At 25.7% G+C, this 22,449-nt stretch overlaps 1 protein-coding gene and 1 long non-coding RNA gene across 2 annotated transcripts in view; one reads left to right on the top strand and one right to left on the bottom strand.

The window, feature by feature from the left end:
* The window catches only part of LOC111618625 (protein BCL9 homolog), a 208,512-nt gene that overhangs the window by 153,912 nt on the left and 32,151 nt on the right, over positions 1 to 22,449 (bottom strand). The window lies entirely within an intron of this gene.
* The window catches only part of LOC111618627, a 42,140-nt gene continuing 20,795 nt past the window's right edge, over positions 1,105 to 22,449 (top strand). Inside the window, exons 1-2 of the long non-coding RNA XR_002755601.1 lie at positions 1,105 to 1,394; positions 2,421 to 2,556. This is a non-coding gene — a long non-coding RNA (uncharacterized LOC111618627). The remainder of the gene's footprint in view (positions 1,395 to 2,420; positions 2,557 to 22,449) is intronic.

Raw genomic sequence — 22,449 nt, forward strand, 5'->3', positions numbered from 1 at the left:
TTTTCTGGAAAAACAGTTGTGTGTCAATTTATTGTTTAAGTAGTTTAATCTTCTGATTTCATGGTAACAATCAAAATTATGTGAATTGTACACTTTGAGAGCACATAACAAAAAACAGTCTGACCATTGAAACTTTTAATCAGGCTCTCATTAACTACAAAATATTTCATTTTCAGTCAATTTCATATACACCCATTTTCCACAAGAAAGGTGAAGATCCTTAGTTTTTGCATTTGATAAAGATTCTACAAAATCTATTCGAATTAATATTCAATAGAAATAAATAATGACTCCATATTATATCAATTCAACAATACACTTTGATTCTTTGATGAAGATTTATACTAATGTTATGAATTTAAATCAAGTTTATAATGTTCCATGATTTAAAGCACCATCAACTGCCATTTGGCAGTTGATGGTGCATTAAATCATGCAATTGATGCAAATGGCAGTTGATGGTGCATTATTGCAATGTATCAGGTTTTAGTAAAAGTTGTCTGTATTCCATATTTATCTAGTTTAAATCAAGAAGATTAAAAAGATAACTCAGTTTACAGTTGTATTTGTTGATGAAACTTGGGTTTTGTATATACTGTATTATAGTTTACATAAGAATCAATACAATTAACTACTTTATGCTGATGAATGTGACATATGTTGATCTTCTAATATATAATCTTTTCATAAAGGTTAAAATTTGATAATCAAATACATTGTGTTTCCTTTTGATAATAGCTCATTGACAAGTTGGCATGCAAGCAGAATCTGTTCTACTTGTCAGTTAAGATACAGATCATCCTCATTTATGGCTTCTTTATGATCTTGAAACATCCTGTGTGTATCAAATGTCAATTTTCAGAAATCGTCTCCAGAACTTTGTTATTACATTTTCAGATACAACCATAAATCTTTCTATTTTTGAATGCCTTCATCTGTTTCCATTCTTCCAATAACTTTCCATCTCTACTCTTGTCCAGAACATGTTTGATATATCATTACATAATTTCTGCACATCTTGCATTTTTGATTTTTTTCACTGCAGTACAATATAACAAACTTGAGGGGGACTCAGAAACATTTATTAAACTGAAAGTTTGTAATAAAAATGTATAAATTATCAAACAAATGATTAAATATTAAATTGTCATAGAAAACAATGATGCTATTTCTATATGTTACTTATCTCTTTTTTTTTTTTTTTACTTATTTCACATAAATAAAGTAATTCAGTTCTGAATTTCGCAATTTAATTCACCTCAAAATCATATTCTTTCTACATTTTGGTTTCCTACAGTATTCCAGAGGGAGGACCAGAAGGAGCCCTCTAATATATCTCTCCCCTGAATGTCACTTTGAGCCATCTTATCCTCAAGCCTTAAATGAAGAATAAGGTAATTAAGCAAATGACTGTAATTTTTAATTTATTTAATTTAAAATACAATATATGCTCTCAATTTTAGTAATGTCTTGCCCCTATATACCACACTTTTCTTGATAACAACAGAGGTATGACAGTCATTTATATAACTCCTTTCAGGGGAAAATTTTTGAATTAAAATAACATGACTTCTGATGCAAATCAGAAGTTCATATATAGTTAATCAAGGCCTCCTGCTCTAAGCTTTCCATAGTTTTGGCTTTCATCTATCTAACTCCATTCTTGAGATTAAGGAAAGACGGACAGATGGATAATGGTGGTAATATATAGGTCTACAATTTTTTTTCAAATTGCAGTACAATGACAAAATTAAAATAAGCACAAACAACCATCCTTACATCTGTATCTATAACAACTTGTGGCTCTTGTTGAGGTTAGTATACTTGCAACTCATTAGTTGCTTCCAAGCTTGCTCCTCTCCCTTGGATAGTTGTTTACCAGTTGGAATACAATAGCAAAAAAAGGAAAATAAGTTGCAACATAATTGTTAAAGTTTAAAATTTTAAGAGTTCTATCTCAGCAGAATAGACAAAAATAGAACATTAAACGAAAAGTTCATTATAAATATGTTCATAAAACTGAAAGATATCATTGCACTTTCCTGTTAGAATAGTAAAAATCTGTTTGTAATTCTGAGAAGTTCATTATAACAAGATTAATATATTTTTGATAAATTTCACTTATAATTATGCTTCTTATAACTTTTCTTTTATAATTAATTTAGGTTTATTTTAAATATTTTTTTTAACTTAATACATCAAAATTGACACGCGTCTTAAATTTAGATGATATTTCATATTTTTTCCCCACACAGAAATTTGAAAACCTCCTTAATTAAATTACAAAATATCACTGAATATTCAATGTTATGTTAACTCATTGATGTTGAAAATTCTTTACAATAATATAAATTTTTATTATAATTTTATTTTTACACTTAGATAACCAAGTCTAAATTATTCTAATAACCAAATTACAGTGGCAGATAAACGGAGCAATTAGAGGGCCATTCCCAATCAGCAAAACAAGTGACCTGAGAAGTCCAGTAGTGTAATTGGCAGCAGATGTGCAAGGTAGACAAATGTAGCTTCAAGTCCAGCTCAAGTCTACCTTTGGTATGTAATATTTATTGCATTAATTAGCTAGGTTCTAGCCAAAAGTTAATCCAGTACAGTAGAACCTCGAAAACTCGGCTCTCGATAACCCGGCACTCTGGATAACTCGGCCACACCCTGGCAGGGCAAAAAAATCCTTAGTTAATTAATTTTCATTATAGACAGCTTTAAAAGTATAAAAGCTCTCATAAAGTATTTTTCTGAGGTCTGTCTTATCAGGTAAATTACTGTACACAGTGTATTCATTAATTTTCATTTTCATGTAGTAAAGGCTCTATGCCTTCATAAAGGACGTACTTTTCCTTTGTTTAAGGGTATTTGGGCAGTTTATTCTCTGTTATATTCTCAAGTAAACAATACATACAAGTACAGTACTTTCTTAGGAAACACTCGTACTTATTTTTTTTTAACCCCATTCCCGATAATCCGGCATTTTCACAAACTCGGCCACCCTTTGGTCCACATTAGGCCGAGTTTTCGAGGTTCTACTGTATTATCATTATCTTATTTTTCTATATTAATACTTTTATATTAATTTTGCATTTTATATTATTTTGTATTAATAAAAAGTACAAATTTTAATTAATTTATTTATTTTTGTAGTAGATAATTTATTTTACAAAAAATAAACTCTAGGCAAGTTTTTGAGTGCTTAAAGGTGCAAATGAAAAACCAATAATTTTATACACTTAAGTGAACAAACTTCCACATGCAGTTTATATATGTTTAATATACTGCATTAAACATAATGATGATAAAGTAAGAATTACTAACAAGTCTTTTAAAAGCAATGCTACAATTAAAGGAGCTAATTAAAAGAGCTATTTAAAATGCTAATCATGATAATGATTATTATTATAATTGCCTGCCTATAATCTACAAATATGTTAAAAATCTTCCAATTTTCAAGGTGCAAATTATAGGTTGTTGTGTATAATTTTGTGACAATTTTTCCACAAAATTAAAAATTGGTCTAAAATCATTTTATGTTTTGTTATATCAAAAAGTCTTCTTAACATGATAAAATATGATTCTGTCTTGCTGTTGTTTACATGTCAGGTAGCTACAGAAGTCAAAGATGCCAAAAAACCCATTTACTTCTACTTGTGGATGAAATATTAGTGTTATTCATGTATTTGTCCATCCATTAATAAACACCTCTAAGACAATCTCTTGTTATTTTAAGCTTAGCTTAAAATGTTTTAGCTTTAATAATCAGTAATGTTCAATAGCATATTATCTTGACACCTTAACCAAGAAGACTAAAGTCTTCAAGACATGACATGACTCATCTTTTTGACAGTTATATAGAGAAAGTTTGTTTCACTGACATATCCAAAAGTAAAAGAAAGTATATAATGTTAGAGTGTCTGATAATAGAATACTTAATAGTATTAAGTATTTTATTAAACATTTAGAAATATTTCTTTTTAATTAATAAATACTCTTACAAATTGCATTATTTCATTGCTGATATGTCAAGAAAATAAATAAATAATGATGCAAACTTGTAAAATTTATTTGACAATAAATTTTTTGTCAATAAAAAGCTTTTTTCCTATGAATTATACATTGTTATAGATTACAGGATGGAAATTATGGTAACAAGGTAAACTCTTTATAAAATATTGACAGATTTCTTCATGTAAAGTCTCTAGCAATTTTCTACAGTGTATATACACCATGGAAGATTATCCATTACATTACATTACATTAATATTAAAAATACATTAATATAGCATTATCAATTGTAGAAAAAACATTGTTATAGAAAGTCAGGTGAGATATATTCAGTTCTAGATTTAATTATAGAAATTTATATAGATTAACTGTTAACAATAAATGATAATCAGCTGTAAGTATCATAATATTGACAAAAATATAAAAATTAGAGAATAGCAATGATATTGATAGAGGATTGAAATCTGAAATAGAATACATTATTCAATAGATCAATACAGCAGCAGATGACAAAAAGATCTGCATCATTCTGTTTTCTGTTATTGATCACTAATAATACATTGGATGATCATTAATAATGCTTCCTGTTAAAAATACAATGAATAACAACAAACAAAAAGAATTAAAAATGAATATACAAGAAAAATTGTCACAAATTATCATAGATTTACTAAAAGAAACCTTATTTAGTTACCATCCAAAAATCTTTCATTTTTAATTATCTCTTACTTAAATTAACAATTTTAATCATAAACTGGCAAACCTATAACTGTAATTCTATCTATGGCATGTCAAAGTAATGCTCTCTTAGAAGACCACTCTGTTGAATGGTCTTCTAACTTGAAAATTTATAAAAAACTGATTTTCAATAGTATAATTATGTTATATAAAAAAAATATATTGCAAATCTATAAATAAAAATTCAAGACTTGTGAGGATTACAATAAAATGAAAAAAATGATTCACTTATAAAAATGGCTGGTTTGATTTCCAAGTCATACAAGTACTGTACATTGTCATGTATGCCATCTACACTTTTACTAATTAATAAGAGGATCATTCATTTTTGTCAAAATAGTATACACCTTCATGTCAGTTTGACATTATTCCTATCTTTTTTGTAAGCAGAAGGTGTCAGAATGACATCAAATTTTGTGAAAAAAAAAAATGCACACTATTCTGACAATATGAATGCATCTAAGATACATGAGAAAGTCCAAAAATAGTTCACACAAACAATAATACACAATTTAAAAAATATATTTAATGAGTACTTTCACTTGTTACACTCAAACTTTGTCATAAAACATTTAAAAACAACAACAAATCTTTTCCTTTTAAATGTTCTTCTGACAAAGTTTGAGTATAACAAGTGAAAGTACTCATTAAATATATTTTTTAAAACTGTACATTGTCAGTTGTGTGAGCTATTTTTAAAATGTATATAGTCTTAATGAGTTTAAACACCAATACATTTAACAATATAAGAAAAAGGAATGATATTTCAAAATTAATTAAATAATGAATTATTTAATCATTAAAATTACAGACAGATGGCAGCATGAATACATGCAATAATCAACCCATCTAATTGTTAATAAAATATCAAGCTTTATTATATTTAAATTCTTAAAGCTAACCTGAATTCTGCAGTTTATAATTGGATGAAACAAAGGAAAAATATAAAATAAAACATATTAAATAATGCATAAAGAATTACAAATTGAACTTAATCTGAGAATTTTCTTAGAGCATCAATGGGTTTCATCCAAGTTTTCTTGAAATCTGTCCAGTATTTTAAACATTTTGATTGCAACCCAAAATAACTAACATTCTTTAAATCTTGCTAAATAAAAATCCTGTCTCCTATGAGATAAAAGAGAGAGAGAAAGAGAAAAAAAAAAAATACATCTAATATTATAATTTCAATAAATATACACAATTTTAAAGTTTCCAAATACACAATAATAATTGAATTTTTCTAAGAAATTAAAAAAAAAAAATTCATTTTTCACTAAGAAAATTCAATAGTGACCATATAAATTTAGCTTTTGCTCAAAACAGAGAGACTTGCTATAGCTGACTTGCATCAGTTCAGCTGAATCAAAATCTAAAATAATGGTAGTTTAAATAAACCAATATTTAACAATTTAAAGCATAAAATACAACAGAAATATTTATAATTTAACTTTGTTTAGGATTAAAATAATGACCACAGTGTTCACATAAACATTTAATATTTAAAAGAAAAAGAAACTATATATGAATTTTGTGTTGCATACCATCAGCAACATCTCGAAATAGATATAACTACTAAATCTTTAATACTGCATAATCACATTGATGTACATTGTTGGTATGAATTTGACTGTAATATACAGCTGAGTCTTTTTAATTTGAACATGACGGAAGCTTACATTATCAAAAATTTAAATTATTTTTAAAAATTAAATTAGGCAGTTTTATGCAAGTTTCTAAAGTTTATTATATTCCATATTTTTTGGCATTATTATATTTTATCTTTACTTTCTTTTCCACACTTCTATTCACTCAAATTTTTTAAGCTAAAGATAAACACCTTAGCAATTTCCAGCAAAATCTTAATAATTAAAAGCATTTTTGATCTCTTTGATGGATCTGCTTCAGCTGCTTACAATGTTTAAAAAGAACAAATTTACTATGCAGGTTAAAGTTTTCACAATTATAACTAATATACAAATTTTCATGCAGTGAACAATAAGTCTGTATCATGGAAGTTATGCACCCCTACAACTTATTTGTTTTGCAAATTTCAAGGAATTCCAAATGTTTCAGATTATATAAGTTGATTACTAGTTGTGTGATCTTGGGAGTCTTCCACAGTACTGTACCTCTACATCAGTTTCTATTGCACAAAAAGAATGTACAACATATATGTTCTTTTATGATTTGGTTTTAATTTTTGAATCACTCAGATATTGAATGTATTTGTTATTTTTATATGTTGTAAGCAATTGAAGCAGATCTATCAAAGTTGAATAAAATTGCTTTTGATTATTAAAATTTTGCTGAAATTTGTTAAAAGCTGTGTTTTTAACTAAAAACTTGTTTAAACGTCTAAACAAAATACATACAACTCCACTATCTAGAGGTAAAAATCACTAAAACTGTAAAATATGACAATTTCCATATCCGAATAGAATATGAATTTTCAAAGATTCTCTGAAAGCCATACTATCTATAAATGAGATGCTTACGTGCTACTTACTGTTTTTGATGTTTATTTTAGAAGTACAAGATGCACCTTGCTTTAAATTTATCCTAAAACAAATATACTAACTGTATCGTTTAAACATTAATTTAAATACAAATTTCAAGGGTACAGGTTTAAATTATCTAATAATTTGAATTGGTCAATTTCAAATTAATAAGATTCAATAGCATATGAAAATAATCTTTAGAACTCCTTGTAACAAATATATAATGCTCAAATAATGTTCTACAAAATAAATAATATGATATTAAAATAAAATTTATTAAAATACTTTCAACTTTCTAACATTGAAGATTTAAACAGAATTAATCAGTAAACAAAATACGATCAAATTACAAATGTTTTTCTTTATTTTTGAAATAATTTAAAAATTTGTATTTACAAATTCTAGTTATTGTAAACTCTCAAATATTAGAGAAGACAAAAGTATTTTAATAATATTTTATTTTCAATATGTATTTACAATATATAAAAACAGTATTAAAATAAAATATTCTATAAGCATTTATTTAATATATAGTATAGATCAATTTGAATTATTTTCTCTAACGAAAATAATTCAAATTGCTCTATTTTTCTCCTTAAACAAGTTTTATGAAAACACAAATCAAAACTTTTTGATGAGAAAACAGTTTTGCTCATTGTTTTTAGTACATATTAATATTATAAGCTTTTACAATTTTTGCTTGAACTAGTCTTAAAAAACAAGAAAAGAAAATATCAATTTCCAGATAATTGAGAAAACAGATCAATCTACACTACAAAATATATCGTCTTCCGGTTCCGCATTATCAAATTCTACTTAAAAGTAGGTCTTTGCCACTCAAATCTTTTAAAAGATAAATGAACTTTAAAGTAAGAGAGAACATGTAAATAGTGACATGTAATCAATTCACTAAATTGCAGTTAGATGACATCATATGCAATTTAGTGCTTGATTTAATTATTTTAAATATGTGTTTTTAAAAAAACAATGCATTTACATTTTGTTTTTTACAGTCAATTATTAAACATTATTAAAGATTACAGAGAAACAAATACACTAAATGCTGTTAGAGAGTTCACCTGTTTATTGTGATTTAAATATTTTTCAAGATAACTGATCCCATCTTCAAAATTCTAGATTCTAAAGACGGGTTAAAACTTTTTTTTTGTTTTAGATTTTATGTTTAATTTGTAATGTTGTAATGAAATTATAAAATATTGGGTTTTGAGGTGTTTATATACATAATGTTGTAACCTTTTAAACGTGATTTGGTCACGAGTTTCAATTGTTTTAATATTTTAATTTTGTAATGCATCATCAATTATTTTTAGAATTTTGTCACAAGTCAATGATTTTAATATTTGTTCAAATCATTATTGTTCTTTTGTTTTAACTCGTGACTAGAATTTAAAATCAGCATATAACCCATACCTTCTTTCAAATGCTTTGTTTTATGTAGAAATTCTAATACTAGCAAAATGTTTGGTTTAATACTTTTTCATCTTTTTTTACAAACTCTAGTACAAAGCATTCCTCTAATTTAACAACAAAACATTTATTTAACCTCATTAAAGGATTTAAATAGGATGATAAATTTCCGAACAATGACGACGATTATTTTTTAAGTTATAAATAAAAAACAAAGTTAATTCATTAGGAAATTTTAAGGTTTAGATTATGCTTATGCTTAATAATATTTAAAATTCCTTAATTTTAAGCCAGAGTTATAAACTTTTGAATTTAATTCAATTTTGTAAACAAGTTGGAATTTCTTAAAGATGGACAAGATACTCAAAAATATTTGAACTTAATTAAACTTATTTACATTTTAAAGCAAACTGTTCTTTGAAAAATTTAATTACATGAAAAAAAAATAGTAATTTATCAAATTCAAATCTGTTTATTGGTGAAATCTCATTTTGTTTAACAGTTTGAATTTAATTTCCATTAATTTTATAAATTTCCTCCAATGTTTGCTTAGAAAAATTATGTAAGAAAATAAATTATTCAGAAGTCTAGAAAATTTAAATTGCATAAAGTTTTTCTCAAAATCTAATTTTGAAAATTTTAGTAAACTTTGCAGAAATGCAGATATATGGTAAATTTTAAAATTTTAAATACGGAAAAAAAATGTAAATAAATCCATATAAAAATACCAATAATCAATAAGAAATCTTATTCAAAATTTTTAATTCTATAAATCCTGTCTTCAGAATAACCAAAACAAAAATATTTTATAAGAATTAAAATGTGCAATTTTTGAAATTTAAGAGATGAAATCCTGCTCTAAGAAATTTACCCAAATTTTTTTTAAATATTAATTTCATTTACTTACCAAGAGATTATGACATACAAAATAATTTAATTTATTTGAGATATTAATCATTTAAATTTATAATTTTTGTTTTCAATAACAATGTTCGTGTTCATGGAAAAATCTTCAATCACAGAATAAATATTTCGCTTACGAAAATCATCTAAATTCATTGAAACTTACATTTCAGAAACATTAAATAAAATTTATCATAATCCAAAATACATAACTTATTATTTCATTATTAAAAGTACTAATTAAAATATTTAAAATACAAATTGATGAAGTTGTTATAAAAAAAAAATTGGCTTTCTTCTTATTATATAAACTGTTTTTGTTAAACTTTAAATTCTATAAATGCAATATTGGATTTAAAACTAAAAATTTAGGATTTAATTAATTTAAATATTCCATTCTAATTCTTGTATTACTTATGATAATTTCTTAAAAACATTTGTCATGATTTCTGTCCATCTTTACTTCCAGAACTATTCATTTGTAATTATTAAATTATCAAGAGATGGTGATTTAACTACCTATCTCTAGCCAAACTCATTTTTATATAATTTCTTATTATTCTAAATAGTTAATCAGGCAGATTGTTTGGCAATGTGAATACATCAGGTAGTTGTTTACTGTGTACATTTACATACAAGTATCACTAGTATGACACAGAACTTCTACAACACAGTTTTGCTTTAACATGGTTTGAAAATTTGGAATATCCCCCATATAAAATTTCACAACTTTTAAGTGTAAACTTCATTATTCAATATTTTTTTTATTCAAGTAAGCATGCATGTCATCTTAAATTTGCCCATAGATTTTAGAATATTGAAATTTTCAATTTGTTTTATGCCTTACAGGTTTACTTTAATCGAAACTGATAGAAAAGCTAGGGCAAGGGAAAAAAAATTCTGACAATCAGGTGTCATTGTTGTTGCTTTGAGACTTTAGCCGTTAAGACTGGCACCATGTTTTGTTTTTATAGATTAATCTTTGTATATAGTAAAGTTTATTTAAACATGTTTAGATAAGTGTTATTAAACTTTTTTTTTCAACTGTAAGTAATCATTTGTAAAAATGACAAACAAAATACAGTGCTATCTCGATACTCAAACTTTTCCTAATTGGAACAATTTGGTATTCAAGCACATATTGTGGGAAAAAAATTGCTCGATACGCGACTGAACAAACATGACCTGCTAGAACAAATTATTGATTAATAACATATTTTTTATTTTGTCATCTGAAGAAAATTATGATAAAAATGAAGATATTGCTGATATTTCTGATCAAGATCAACAAAAAAGCAGAGATGATGATGACACTTTGAAAAAGAGAATGCTCTCGTTTAACTAAAATTAATATTAACAGTACTTTTAATTGTGCTTGCTAATTAATTATTGATTGGAAATAAAGTATTGATTGCTTTAATAAACATATTTCTCTTAGTTATAAAAAATAATAATAAACTTTTGTTAACTTCTGGAATGGAACCCTACCTTTTGCATTTAGTTCTTTGTTTCGTAAAGCACGGATTTGCATAACACGGCACTTTTTCAAAATGTATCTACTGTGTTGTACGAGGGATACCTGTATATATAACATGTCATTTCATGGTTAAAGCATATGTTGGCTGAGTGCTATAGAGGTCTTGGGCAATAAGCCATCTCCAGTTGGTGCCATAAGTGGCAAGTATGGTTATATCTAAATTATTTAATAGTTCTGAAAGTGAAGATCAGAAGGCAGTCAAGATAGTGTAACTGGCAGCAATATGCATGATAAACAGGAGTTGCAAGTTTGAGTCCCACTCCAAGTGATTCTTTTCTTCCAGAATATTCTAAGTTTAAAATTAATTTAATTCTAATTATTAAATTTAACAAGAGATGTCATTTTAGCTACCTCTAGCCAAACTGATTTGTATCTAGTTATTAATCATTTGACTTCACTAATCATATTATCCAAGTAATTCAAGAAAGCTTCAAAATTCAGAATATATATATATAATTTCAGAGAGAGTGTTCTCTTATATTTTGAAGAAAGCATGAAATGTTCAGATAATAAACAGTGTGCAGTTATGGGAGTTGAAAGATTAAAGAAGTTTTAACTTGTAGGAGAGCTTTATATATTTAATTAAATTTATAATAAAATACTTAACTGGCAACTCTATTTATCATTGGTAATATTTCTCTTTCATTTTTAGTTAACTTTCTAGATTATAAATAGTTTGAAAGCATGTTTTAAAGATTACCATATTAAAGAAATTTAAATGTTATTGATATTAAGGAAACTTGATATATCTGCTACTATCTAAGACTAAGATTAAGCACATATGAGCAAGTGAATAAATGAAAGAAAAATCAATGACAAGGAAGAATTTTTCACAATTTCATACAAGATTAGAAGCAAAAATTGTTGATCAAATTGCTGTTAAAGAAAAATAGAAATGACTGTGGCAAAATTATAAAATTTTATTGTCATAAACCATCTATTTTTTGTGTTGACATGAGCTGTTTTATGCATAAAATTTGCTTTTTTATGTCTGTATAGCATTAGTAACGACATATGTCCACTTAACAATTTTTTCTGGATTTAACGGCACAAATAAAAAAGAGTTTAGTTATATTTATTTTTATAAATCTCAGAAGTGCACAAATACAAATTACATCAACACACATTTGACCTAAGTCAGAATATTGTGCCAAGAAAAATAAATCCTGTTCAAACAAACCCATAACAAATTTAACATTTGATATATTTGGAGCTATCCACATTATGAGGACTGAAAAGGATAATTTTTTCTGTCATTAGACTGTATTATTTAGACAGCTTAATCATGAGTATCCTTCTTGATATACTAAAATAAATCTATATTTATATTAAATAACTAATTCAGAATATCTTTCCTGAAAAATAAAATAAAACTATCTTTACCAAATTGAATAGCTTTTAAATTCTATACAGAATGAATTGCCTATAGTATTAAAACTTGCAACTAAATCATAAGATACACTCTTGTTTTTCCAAGATCTTATCACAATCACTTTTGATAATTAACATAATCCATCATCACGTGATGCAAATGAAGCAAAAAGCAAAAATTTTAAAAATTTAAATGTGATAAATTTTTGATTTTTATGTAGTAGGTGAATTAAAATTAAGGCAAATTTTGAGTAATTAAATACAAATAAATTGTATAAAAAGAATGCAAAATAAGAATATATACAGTACAAACAAATTAAACTGAATATATAAAATAATAAATATAATCAAACATAATGAGAATATAACCTTTTAATCTAATTATGCCAATAGTGTAAAACCTATTCTAGTGCTCTAATAAGACCTGTCCATTGCTCAGGGATAGTCAAGGGTGGAGAATTGCAAGGACTGCCATGCAAGATGTATATTGTCTCCCAAATAAAACTTAACCTGGGATCTGTATAAGCCTATAACAGTTGCACTTCCTTCCAAACAGGTTTAAAGCTACTACTTAAGACATTCCTACTTAATTCCTACTTAAGAAATGGCTGCATTTTTATAAGAGGTAGATTGAAAAGAAGTCTGCAAAATAAGTAAAGATTCTCTAATAAATTTGTGGAACACATAACTAACCCACGATGGTAACGTTTTGACAGACAGGTCTAAAAACAAAATGGAACAATTGTTATCATTATCCTTTAACAAATGATAATGATAACAATTATAGAGAGATGAAATTTAAAAGCTTTAAAATGAGTAATAACTCACTTCTGGTGCCATTCCATACAATTAAAATATCATCTACATACTTTAAATAGAGAACAGGAAATCTGACAAAGGACCATGTAGATCCTTTGTTCTAAAGCCCTCATAACTATTTCTGCTAGCACTGTTGATAAGGGAGAATTGGAATACCTTTCTTTCTTATGTAACATCATTATAGAGAAAATAATTATTGTACACCACAGACTCCAAAACTTCCCTTGTATATATGTTTTTGGTATCCAGGTATGATAAAATGGTATAAATTTTAAATTCTAAATGCAAGAAGATTAATGATAAAGAAAAAAATGTAAAAATTATAAATTTAATTTAGTAAACTAATGAAACATGTTCATGATTATTTTATTGTAATAATAAATACTTAACACTGTATTACAGTATTAATTTTAGTTATAAAAAAAGAAATGACATAAATGTTATGAAAATGAGGAGTAGAAAAATTTATTAGTTCATAACTTATAAATTTCAAACCTCAGCTCCATAAAAATTAAGTATTAGGATTCTTCGTGTGTATGCATAGGATTCTGTACTGTATTGTAAATAATCAGGATTATTTAATCAAAATTAAAATTCATATTTATATCATTTAATCTGTCATTCACTAACTGTCAATCAGATTTGTATTAAAGAAATATACTTCATTCATAAACAAAAGGGAAAAACAAGTCAGATAACAATAGAAAGGTATTTGTTTGTAGAAATGGGCTGGCAGAATTACATTTTAATAAAATATAAAATTCATCTGGATACGAGTCCAAGTTTACTTGCCATGTCTAATCACCAGGAACAACTATTTCCATTGCAGAGACAACCTTTCTTTAGAGGNACACAATTTTAAAGTTTCCAAATACACAATAATAATTGAATTTTTCTAAGAAATTAAAAAAAAAAAAATTCATTTTTCACTAAGAAAATTCAATAGTGACCATATAAATTTAGCTTTTGCTCAAAACAGAGAGACTTGCTATAGCTGACTTGCATCAGTTCAGCTGAATCAAAATCTAAAATAATGGTAGTTTAAATAAACCAATATTTAACAATTTAAAGCATAAAATACAACAGAAATATTTATAATTTAACTTTGTTTAGGATTAAAATAATGACCACAGTGTTCACATAAACATTTAATATTTAAAAGAAAAAGAAACTATATATGAATTTTGTGTTGCATACCATCAGCAACATCTCGAAATAGATATAACTACTAAATCTTTAATACTGCATAATCACATTGATGTACATTGTTGGTATGAATTTGACTGTAATATACAGCTGAGTCTTTTTAATTTGAACATGACGGAAGCTTACATTATCAAAAATTTAAATTATTTTTAAAAATTAAATTAGGCAGTTTTATGCAAGTTTCTAAAGTTTATTATATTCCATATTTTTTGGCATTATTATATTTTATCTTTACTTTCTTTTCCACACTTCTATTCACTCAAATTTTTTAAGCTAAAGATAAACACCTTAGCAATTTCCAGCAAAATCTTAATAATTAAAAGCATTTTTGATCTCTTTGATGGATCTGCTTCAGCTGCTTACAATGTTTAAAAAGAACAAATTTACTATGCAGGTTAAAGTTTTCACAATTATAACTAATATACAAATTTTCATGCAGTGAACAATAAGTCTGTATCATGGAAGTTATGCACCCCTACAACTTATTTGTTTTGCAAATTTCAAGGAATTCCAAATGTTTCAGATTATATAAGTTGATTACTAGTTGTGTGATCTTGGGAGTCTTCCACAGTACTGTACCTCTACATCAGTTTCTATTGCACAAAAAGAATGTACAACATATATGTTCTTTTATGATTTGGTTTTAATTTTTGAATCACTCAGATATTGAATGTATTTGTTATTTTTATATGTTGTAAGCAATTGAAGCAGATCTATCAAAGTTGAATAAAATTGCTTTTGATTATTAAAATTTTGCTGAAATTTGTTAAAAGCTGTGTTTTTAACTAAAAACTTGTTTAAACGTCTAAACAAAATACATACAACTCCACTATCTAGAGGTAAAAATCACTAAAACTGTAAAATATGACAATTTCCATATCCGAATAGAATATGAATTTTCAAAGATTCTCTGAAAGCCATACTATCTATAAATGAGATGCTTACGTGCTACTTACTGTTTTTGATGTTTATTTTAGAAGTACAAGATGCACCTTGCTTTAAATTTATCCTAAAACAAATATACTAACTGTATCGTTTAAACATTAATTTAAATACAAATTTCAAGGGTACAGGTTTAAATTATCTAATAATTTGAATTGGTCAATTTCAAATTAATAAGATTCAATAGCATATGAAAATAATCTTTAGAACTCCTTGTAACAAATATATAATGCTCAAATAATGTTCTACAAAATAAATAATATGATATTAAAATAAAATTTATTAAAATACTTTCAACTTTCTAACATTGAAGATTTAAACAGAATTAATCAGTAAACAAAATACGATCAAATTACAAATGTTTTTCTTTATTTTTGAAATAATTTAAAAATTTGTATTTACAAATTCTAGTTATTGTAAACTCTCAAATATTAGAGAAGACAAAAGTATTTTAATAATATTTTATTTTCAATATGTATTTACAATATATAAAAACAGTATTAAAATAAAATATTCTGTAAGCATTTATTTAATATATAGTATAGATCAATTTGAATTATTTTCTCTAACGAAAATAATTCAAATTGCTCTATTTTTCTCCTTAAACAAGTTTTATGAAAACACAAATCAAAACTTTTTGATGAGAAAACAGTTTTGCTCATTGTTTTTAGTACATATTAATATTATAAGCTTTTACAATTTTTGCTTGAACTAGTCTTAAAAAACAAGAAAAGAAAATATCAATTTCCAGATAATTGAGAAAACAGATCAATCTACACTACAAAATATATCGTCTTCCGGTTCCGCATTATCAAATTCTACTTAAAAGTAGGTCTTTGCCACTCAAATCTTTTAAAAGATAAATGAACTTTAAAGTAAGAGAGAACATGTAAATAGTGACATGTAATCAATTCACTAAATTGCAGTTAGATGACATCATATGCAATTTAGTGCTTGATTTAATTATTTTAAATATGTGTTTTTAAAAAAACAATGCATTTACATTTTGTTTTTTACAGTCAATTATTAAACATTATTAAAGATTACAGAGAAACAAATACACTAAATGCTGTTAGAGAGTTCACCTGTTTATTGTGATTTAAATATTTTTCAAGATAACTGATCCCATCTTCAAAATTCTAGATTCTAAAGACGGGTTAAAACTTTTTTTTTGTTTTAGATTTTATGTTTAATTTGTAATGTTGTAATGAAATTATAAAATATTGGGTTTTGAGGTGTTTATATACATAATGTTGTAACCTTTTAAACGTGATTTGGTCACGAGTTTCAATTGTTTTAATATTTTAATTTTGTAATGCATCATCAATTATTTTTAGAATTTTGTCACAAGTCAATGATTTTAATATTTGTTCAAATCATTATTGTTCTTTTGTTTTAACTCGTGACTAGAATTTAAAATCAGCATATAACCCATACCTTCTTTCAAATGCTTTGTTTTATGTAGAAATTCTAATACTAGCAAAATGTTTGGTTTAATACTTTTTCATCTTTTTTTACAAACTCTAGTACAAAGCATTCCTCTAATTTAACAACAAAACATTTATTTAACCTCATTAAAGGATTTAAATAGGATGATAAATTTCCGAACAATGACGACGATTATTTTTTAAGTTATAAATAAAAAACAAAGTTAATTCATTAGGAAATTTTAAGGTTTAGATTATGCTTATGCTTAATAATATTTAAAATTCCTTAATTTTAAGCCAGAGTTATAAACTTTTGAATTTAATTCAATTTTGTAAACAAGTTGGAATTTCTTAAAGATGGACAAGATACTCAAAAATATTTGAACTTAATTAAACTTATTTACATTTTAAAGCAAACTGTTCTTTGAAAAATTTAATTACATGAAAAAAAAATAGTAATTTATCAAATTCAAATCTGTTTATTGGTGAAATCTCATTTTGTTTAACAGTTTGAATTTAATTTCCATTAATTTTATAAATTTCCTCCAATGTTTGCTTAGAAAAATTATGTAAGAAAATAAATTATTCAGAAGTCTAGAAAATTTAAATTGCATAAAGTTTTTCTCAAAATCTAATTTTGAAAATTTTAGTAAACTTTGCAGAAATGCAGATATATGGTAAATTTTAAAATTTTAAATACGGAAAAAAAATGTAAATAAATCCATATAAAAATACCAATAATCAATAAGAAATCTTATTCAAAATTTTTAATTCTATAAATCCTGTCTTCAGAATAACCAAAACAAAAATATTTTATAAGAATTAAAATGTGCAATTTTTGAAATTTAAGAGATGAAATCCTGCTCTGAGAAATTTACCCAAAATTTTTTTAAATATTAATTTCATTTACTTACCAAGAGATTATGACATACAAAATAATTTAATTTATTTGAGATATTAATCATTTAAATTTATAATTTTTGTTTTCAATAACAATGTTCGTGTTCATGGAAAAATCTTCAATCACAGAATAAATATTTCGCTTACGAAAATCATCTAAATTCATTGAAACTTACATTTCAGAAACATTAAATAAAATTTATCATAATCCAAAATACATAACTTATTATTTCATTATTAAAAGTACTAATTAAAATATTTAAAATACAAATTGATGAAGTTGTTATAAAAAAAAAATTGGCTTTCTTCTTATTATATAAACTGTTTTTGTTAAACTTTAAATTCTATAAATGCAATATTGGATTTAAAACTAAAAATTTAGGATTTAATTAATTTAAATATTCCATTCTAATTCTTGTATTACTTATGATAATTTCTTAAAAACATTTGTCATGATTTCTGTCCATCTTTACTTCCAGAACTATTCATTTGTAATTATTAAATTATCAAGAGATGGTGATTTAACTACCTATCTCTAGCCAAACTCATTTTTATATAATTTCTTATTATTCTAAATAGTTAATCAGGCAGATTGTTTGGCAATGTGAATACATCAGGTAGTTGTTTACTGTGTACATTTACATACAAGTATCACTAGTATGACACAGAACTTCTACAACACAGTTTTGCTTTAACATGGTTTGAAAATTTGGAATATCCCCCATATAAAATTTCACAACTTTTAAGTGTAAACTTCATTATTCAATATTTTTTTTATTCAAGTAAGCATGCATGTCATCTTAAATTTGCCCATAGATTTTAGAATATTGAAATTTTCAATTTGTTTTATGCCTTACAGGTTTACTTTAATCGAAACTGATAGAAAAGCTAGGGCAAGGGAAAAAAAATTCTGACAATCAGGTGTCATTGTTGTTGCTTTGAGACTTTAGCCGTTAAGACTGGCACCATGTTTTGTTTTTATAGATTAATCTTTGTATATAGTAAAGTTTATTTAAACATGTTTAGATAAGTGTTATTAAACTTTTTTTTTCAACTGTAAGTAATAATTTGTAAAAATGACAAACAAAATACAGTGCTATCTCGATACTCAAACTTTTCCTAATTGGAACAATTTGGTATTCAAGCACATATTGTGGGAAAAAAATTGCTCGATACGCGACTGAACAAACATGACCTGCTAGAACAAATTATTGATTAATAACATATTTTTTATTTTGTCATCTGAAGAAAATTATGATAAAAATGAAGATATTGCTGATATTTCTGATCAAGATCAACAAAAAAGCAGAGATGATGATGACACTTTGAAAAAGAGAATGCTCTCGTTTAACTAAAATTAATATTAACAGTACTTTTAATTGTGCTTGCTAATTAATTATTGATTGGAAATAAAGTATTGATTGCTTTAATAAACATATTTCTCTTAGTTATAAAAAATAATAATAAACTTTTGTTAACTTCTGGAATGGAACCCTACCTTTTGCATTTAGTTCTTTGTTTCGTAAAGCACGGATTTGCATAACACGGCACTTTTTCAAAATGTATCTACTGTGTTGTACGAGGGATACCTGTATATATAACATGTCATTTCATGGTTAAAGCATATGTTGGCTGAGTGCTATAGAGGTCTTGGGCAATAAGCCATCTCCAGTTGGTGCCATAAGTGGCAAGTATGGTTATATCTAAATTATTTAATAGTTCTGAAAGTGAAGATCAGAAGGCAGTCAAGATAGTGTAACTGGCAGCAATATGCATGATAAACAGGAGTTGCAAGTTTGAGTCCCACTCCAAGTGATTCTTTTCTTCCAGAATATTCTAAGTTTAAAATTAATTTAATTCTAATTATTAAATTTAACAAGAGATGTCATTTTAGCTACCTCTAGCCAAACTGATTTGTATCTAGTTATTAATCATTTGACTTCACTAATCATATTATCCAAGTAATTCAAGAAAGCTTCAAAATTCAGAATATATATATATAATTTCAGAGAGAGTGTTCTCTTATATTTTGAAGAAAGCATGAAATGTTCAGATAATAAACAGTGTGCAGTTATGGGAGTTGAAAGATTAAAGAAGTTTTAACTTGTAGGAGAGCTTTATATATTTAATTAAATTTATAATAAAATACTTAACTGGCAACTCTATTTATCATTGGTAATATTTCTCTTTCATTTTTAGTTAACTTTCTAGATTATAAATAGTTTGAAAGCATGTTTTAAAGATTACCATATTAAAGAAATTTAAATGTTATTGATATTAAGGAAACTTGATATATCTGCTACTATCTAAGACTAAGATTAAGCACATATGAGCAAGTGAATAAATGAAAGAAAAATCAATGACAAGGAAGAATTTTTCACAATTTCATACAAGATTAGAAGCAAAAATTGTTGATCAAATTGCTGTTAAAGAAAAATAGAAATGACTGTGGCAAAATTATAAAATTTTATTGTCATAAACCATCTATTTTTTGTGTTGACATGAGCTGTTTTATGCATAAAATTTGCTTTTTTATGTCTGTATAGCATTAGTAACGACATATGTCCACTTAACAATTTTTTCTGGATTTAACGGCACAAATAAAAAAGAGTTTAGTTATATTTATTTTTATAAATCTCAGAAGTGCACAAATACAAATTACATCAACACACATTTGACCTAAGTCAGAATATTGTGCCAAGAAAAATAAATCCTGTTCAAACAAACCCATAACAAATTTAACATTTGATATATTTGGAGCTATCCACATTATGAGGACTGAAAAGGATAATTTTTTCTGTCATTAGACTGTATTATTTAGACAGCTTAATCATGAGTATCCTTCTTGATATACTAAAATAAATCTATATTTATATTAAATAACTAATTCAGAATATCTTTCCTGAAAAATAAAATAAAACTATCTTTACCAAATTGAATAGCTTTTAAATTCTATACAGAATGAATTGCCTATAGTATTAAAACTTGCAACTAAATCATAAGATACACTCTTGTTTTTCCAAGATCTTATCACAATCACTTTTGATAATTAACATAATCCATCATCACGTGATGCAAATGAAGCAAAAAGCAAAAATTTTAAAAATTTAAATGTGATAAATTTTTGATTTTTATGTAGTAGGTGAATTAAAATTAAGGCAAATTTTGAGTAATTAAATACAAATAAATTGTATAAAAAGAATGCAAAATAAGAATATATACAGTACAAACAAATTAAACTGAATATATAAAATAATAAATATAATCAAACATAATGAGAATATAACCTTTTAATCTAATTATGCCAATAGTGTAAAACCTATTCTAGTGCTCTAATAAGACCTGTCCATTGCTCAGGGATAGTCAAGGGTGGAGAATTGCAAGGACTGCCATGCAAGATGTATATTGTCTCCCAAATAAAACTTAACCTGGGATCTGTATAAGCCTATAACAGTTGCACTTCCTTCCAAACAGGTTTAAAGCTACTACTTAAGACATTCCTACTTAATTCCTACTTAAGAAATGGCTGCATTTTTATAAGAGGTAGATTGAAAAGAAGTCTGCAAAATAAGTAAAGATTCTCTAATAAATTTGTGGAACACATAACTAACCCACGATGGTAACGTTTTGACAGACAGGTCTAAAAACAAAATGGAACAATTGTTATCATTATCCTTTAACAAATGATAATGATAACAATTATAGAGAGATGAAATTTAAAAGCTTTAAAATGAGTAATAACTCACTTCTGGTGCCATTCCATACAATTAAAATATCATCTACATACTTTAAATAGAGAACAGGAAATCTGACAAAGGACCATGTAGATCCTTTGTTCTAAAGCCCTCATAACTATTTCTGCTAGCACTGTTGATAAGGGAGAATTGGAATACCTTTCTTTCTTATGTAACATCATTATAGAGAAAATAATTATTGTACACCACAGACTCCAAAACTTCCCTTGTATATATGTTTTTGGTATCCAGGTATGATAAAATGGTATAAATTTTAAATTCTAAATGCAAGAAGATTAATGATAAAGAAAAAAATGTAAAAATTATAAATTTAATTTAGTAAACTAATGAAACATGTTCATGATTATTTTATTGTAATAATAAATACTTAACACTGTATTACAGTATTAATTTTAGTTATAAAAAAAGAAATGACATAAATGTTATGAAAATGAGGAGTAGAAAAATTTATTAGTTCATAACTTATAAATTTCAAACCTCAGCTCCATAAAAATTAAGTATTAGGATTCTTCGTGTGTATGCATAGGATTCTGTACTGTATTGTAAATAATCAGGATTATTTAATCAAAATTAAAATTCATATTTATATCATTTAATCTGTCATTCACTAACTGTCAATCAGATTTGTATTAAAGAAATATACTTCATTCATAAACAAAAGGGAAAAACAAGTCAGATAACAATAGAAAGGTATTTGTTTGTAGAAATGGGCTGGCAGAATTACATTTTAATAAAATATAAAATTCATCTGGATACGAGTCCAAGTTTACTTGCCATGTCTAATCACCAGGAACAACTATTTCCATTGCAGAGACAACCTTTCTTTAGAGGCTATGCCTCTGCACGAATATGTAAAACAGTTTAAAATGTCCACAGGTGACAATCCCAACACAATTAAAAATATA

The sequence above is a fragment of the Centruroides sculpturatus genome, unplaced genomic scaffold (assembly GCF_000671375.1).
Source record: "Centruroides sculpturatus isolate CEXI.00-Female unplaced genomic scaffold, Cexi_2.0 scaffold94, whole genome shotgun sequence".
NCBI classification, from domain to species: domain Eukaryota; kingdom Metazoa; phylum Arthropoda; class Arachnida; order Scorpiones; family Buthidae; genus Centruroides; species Centruroides sculpturatus.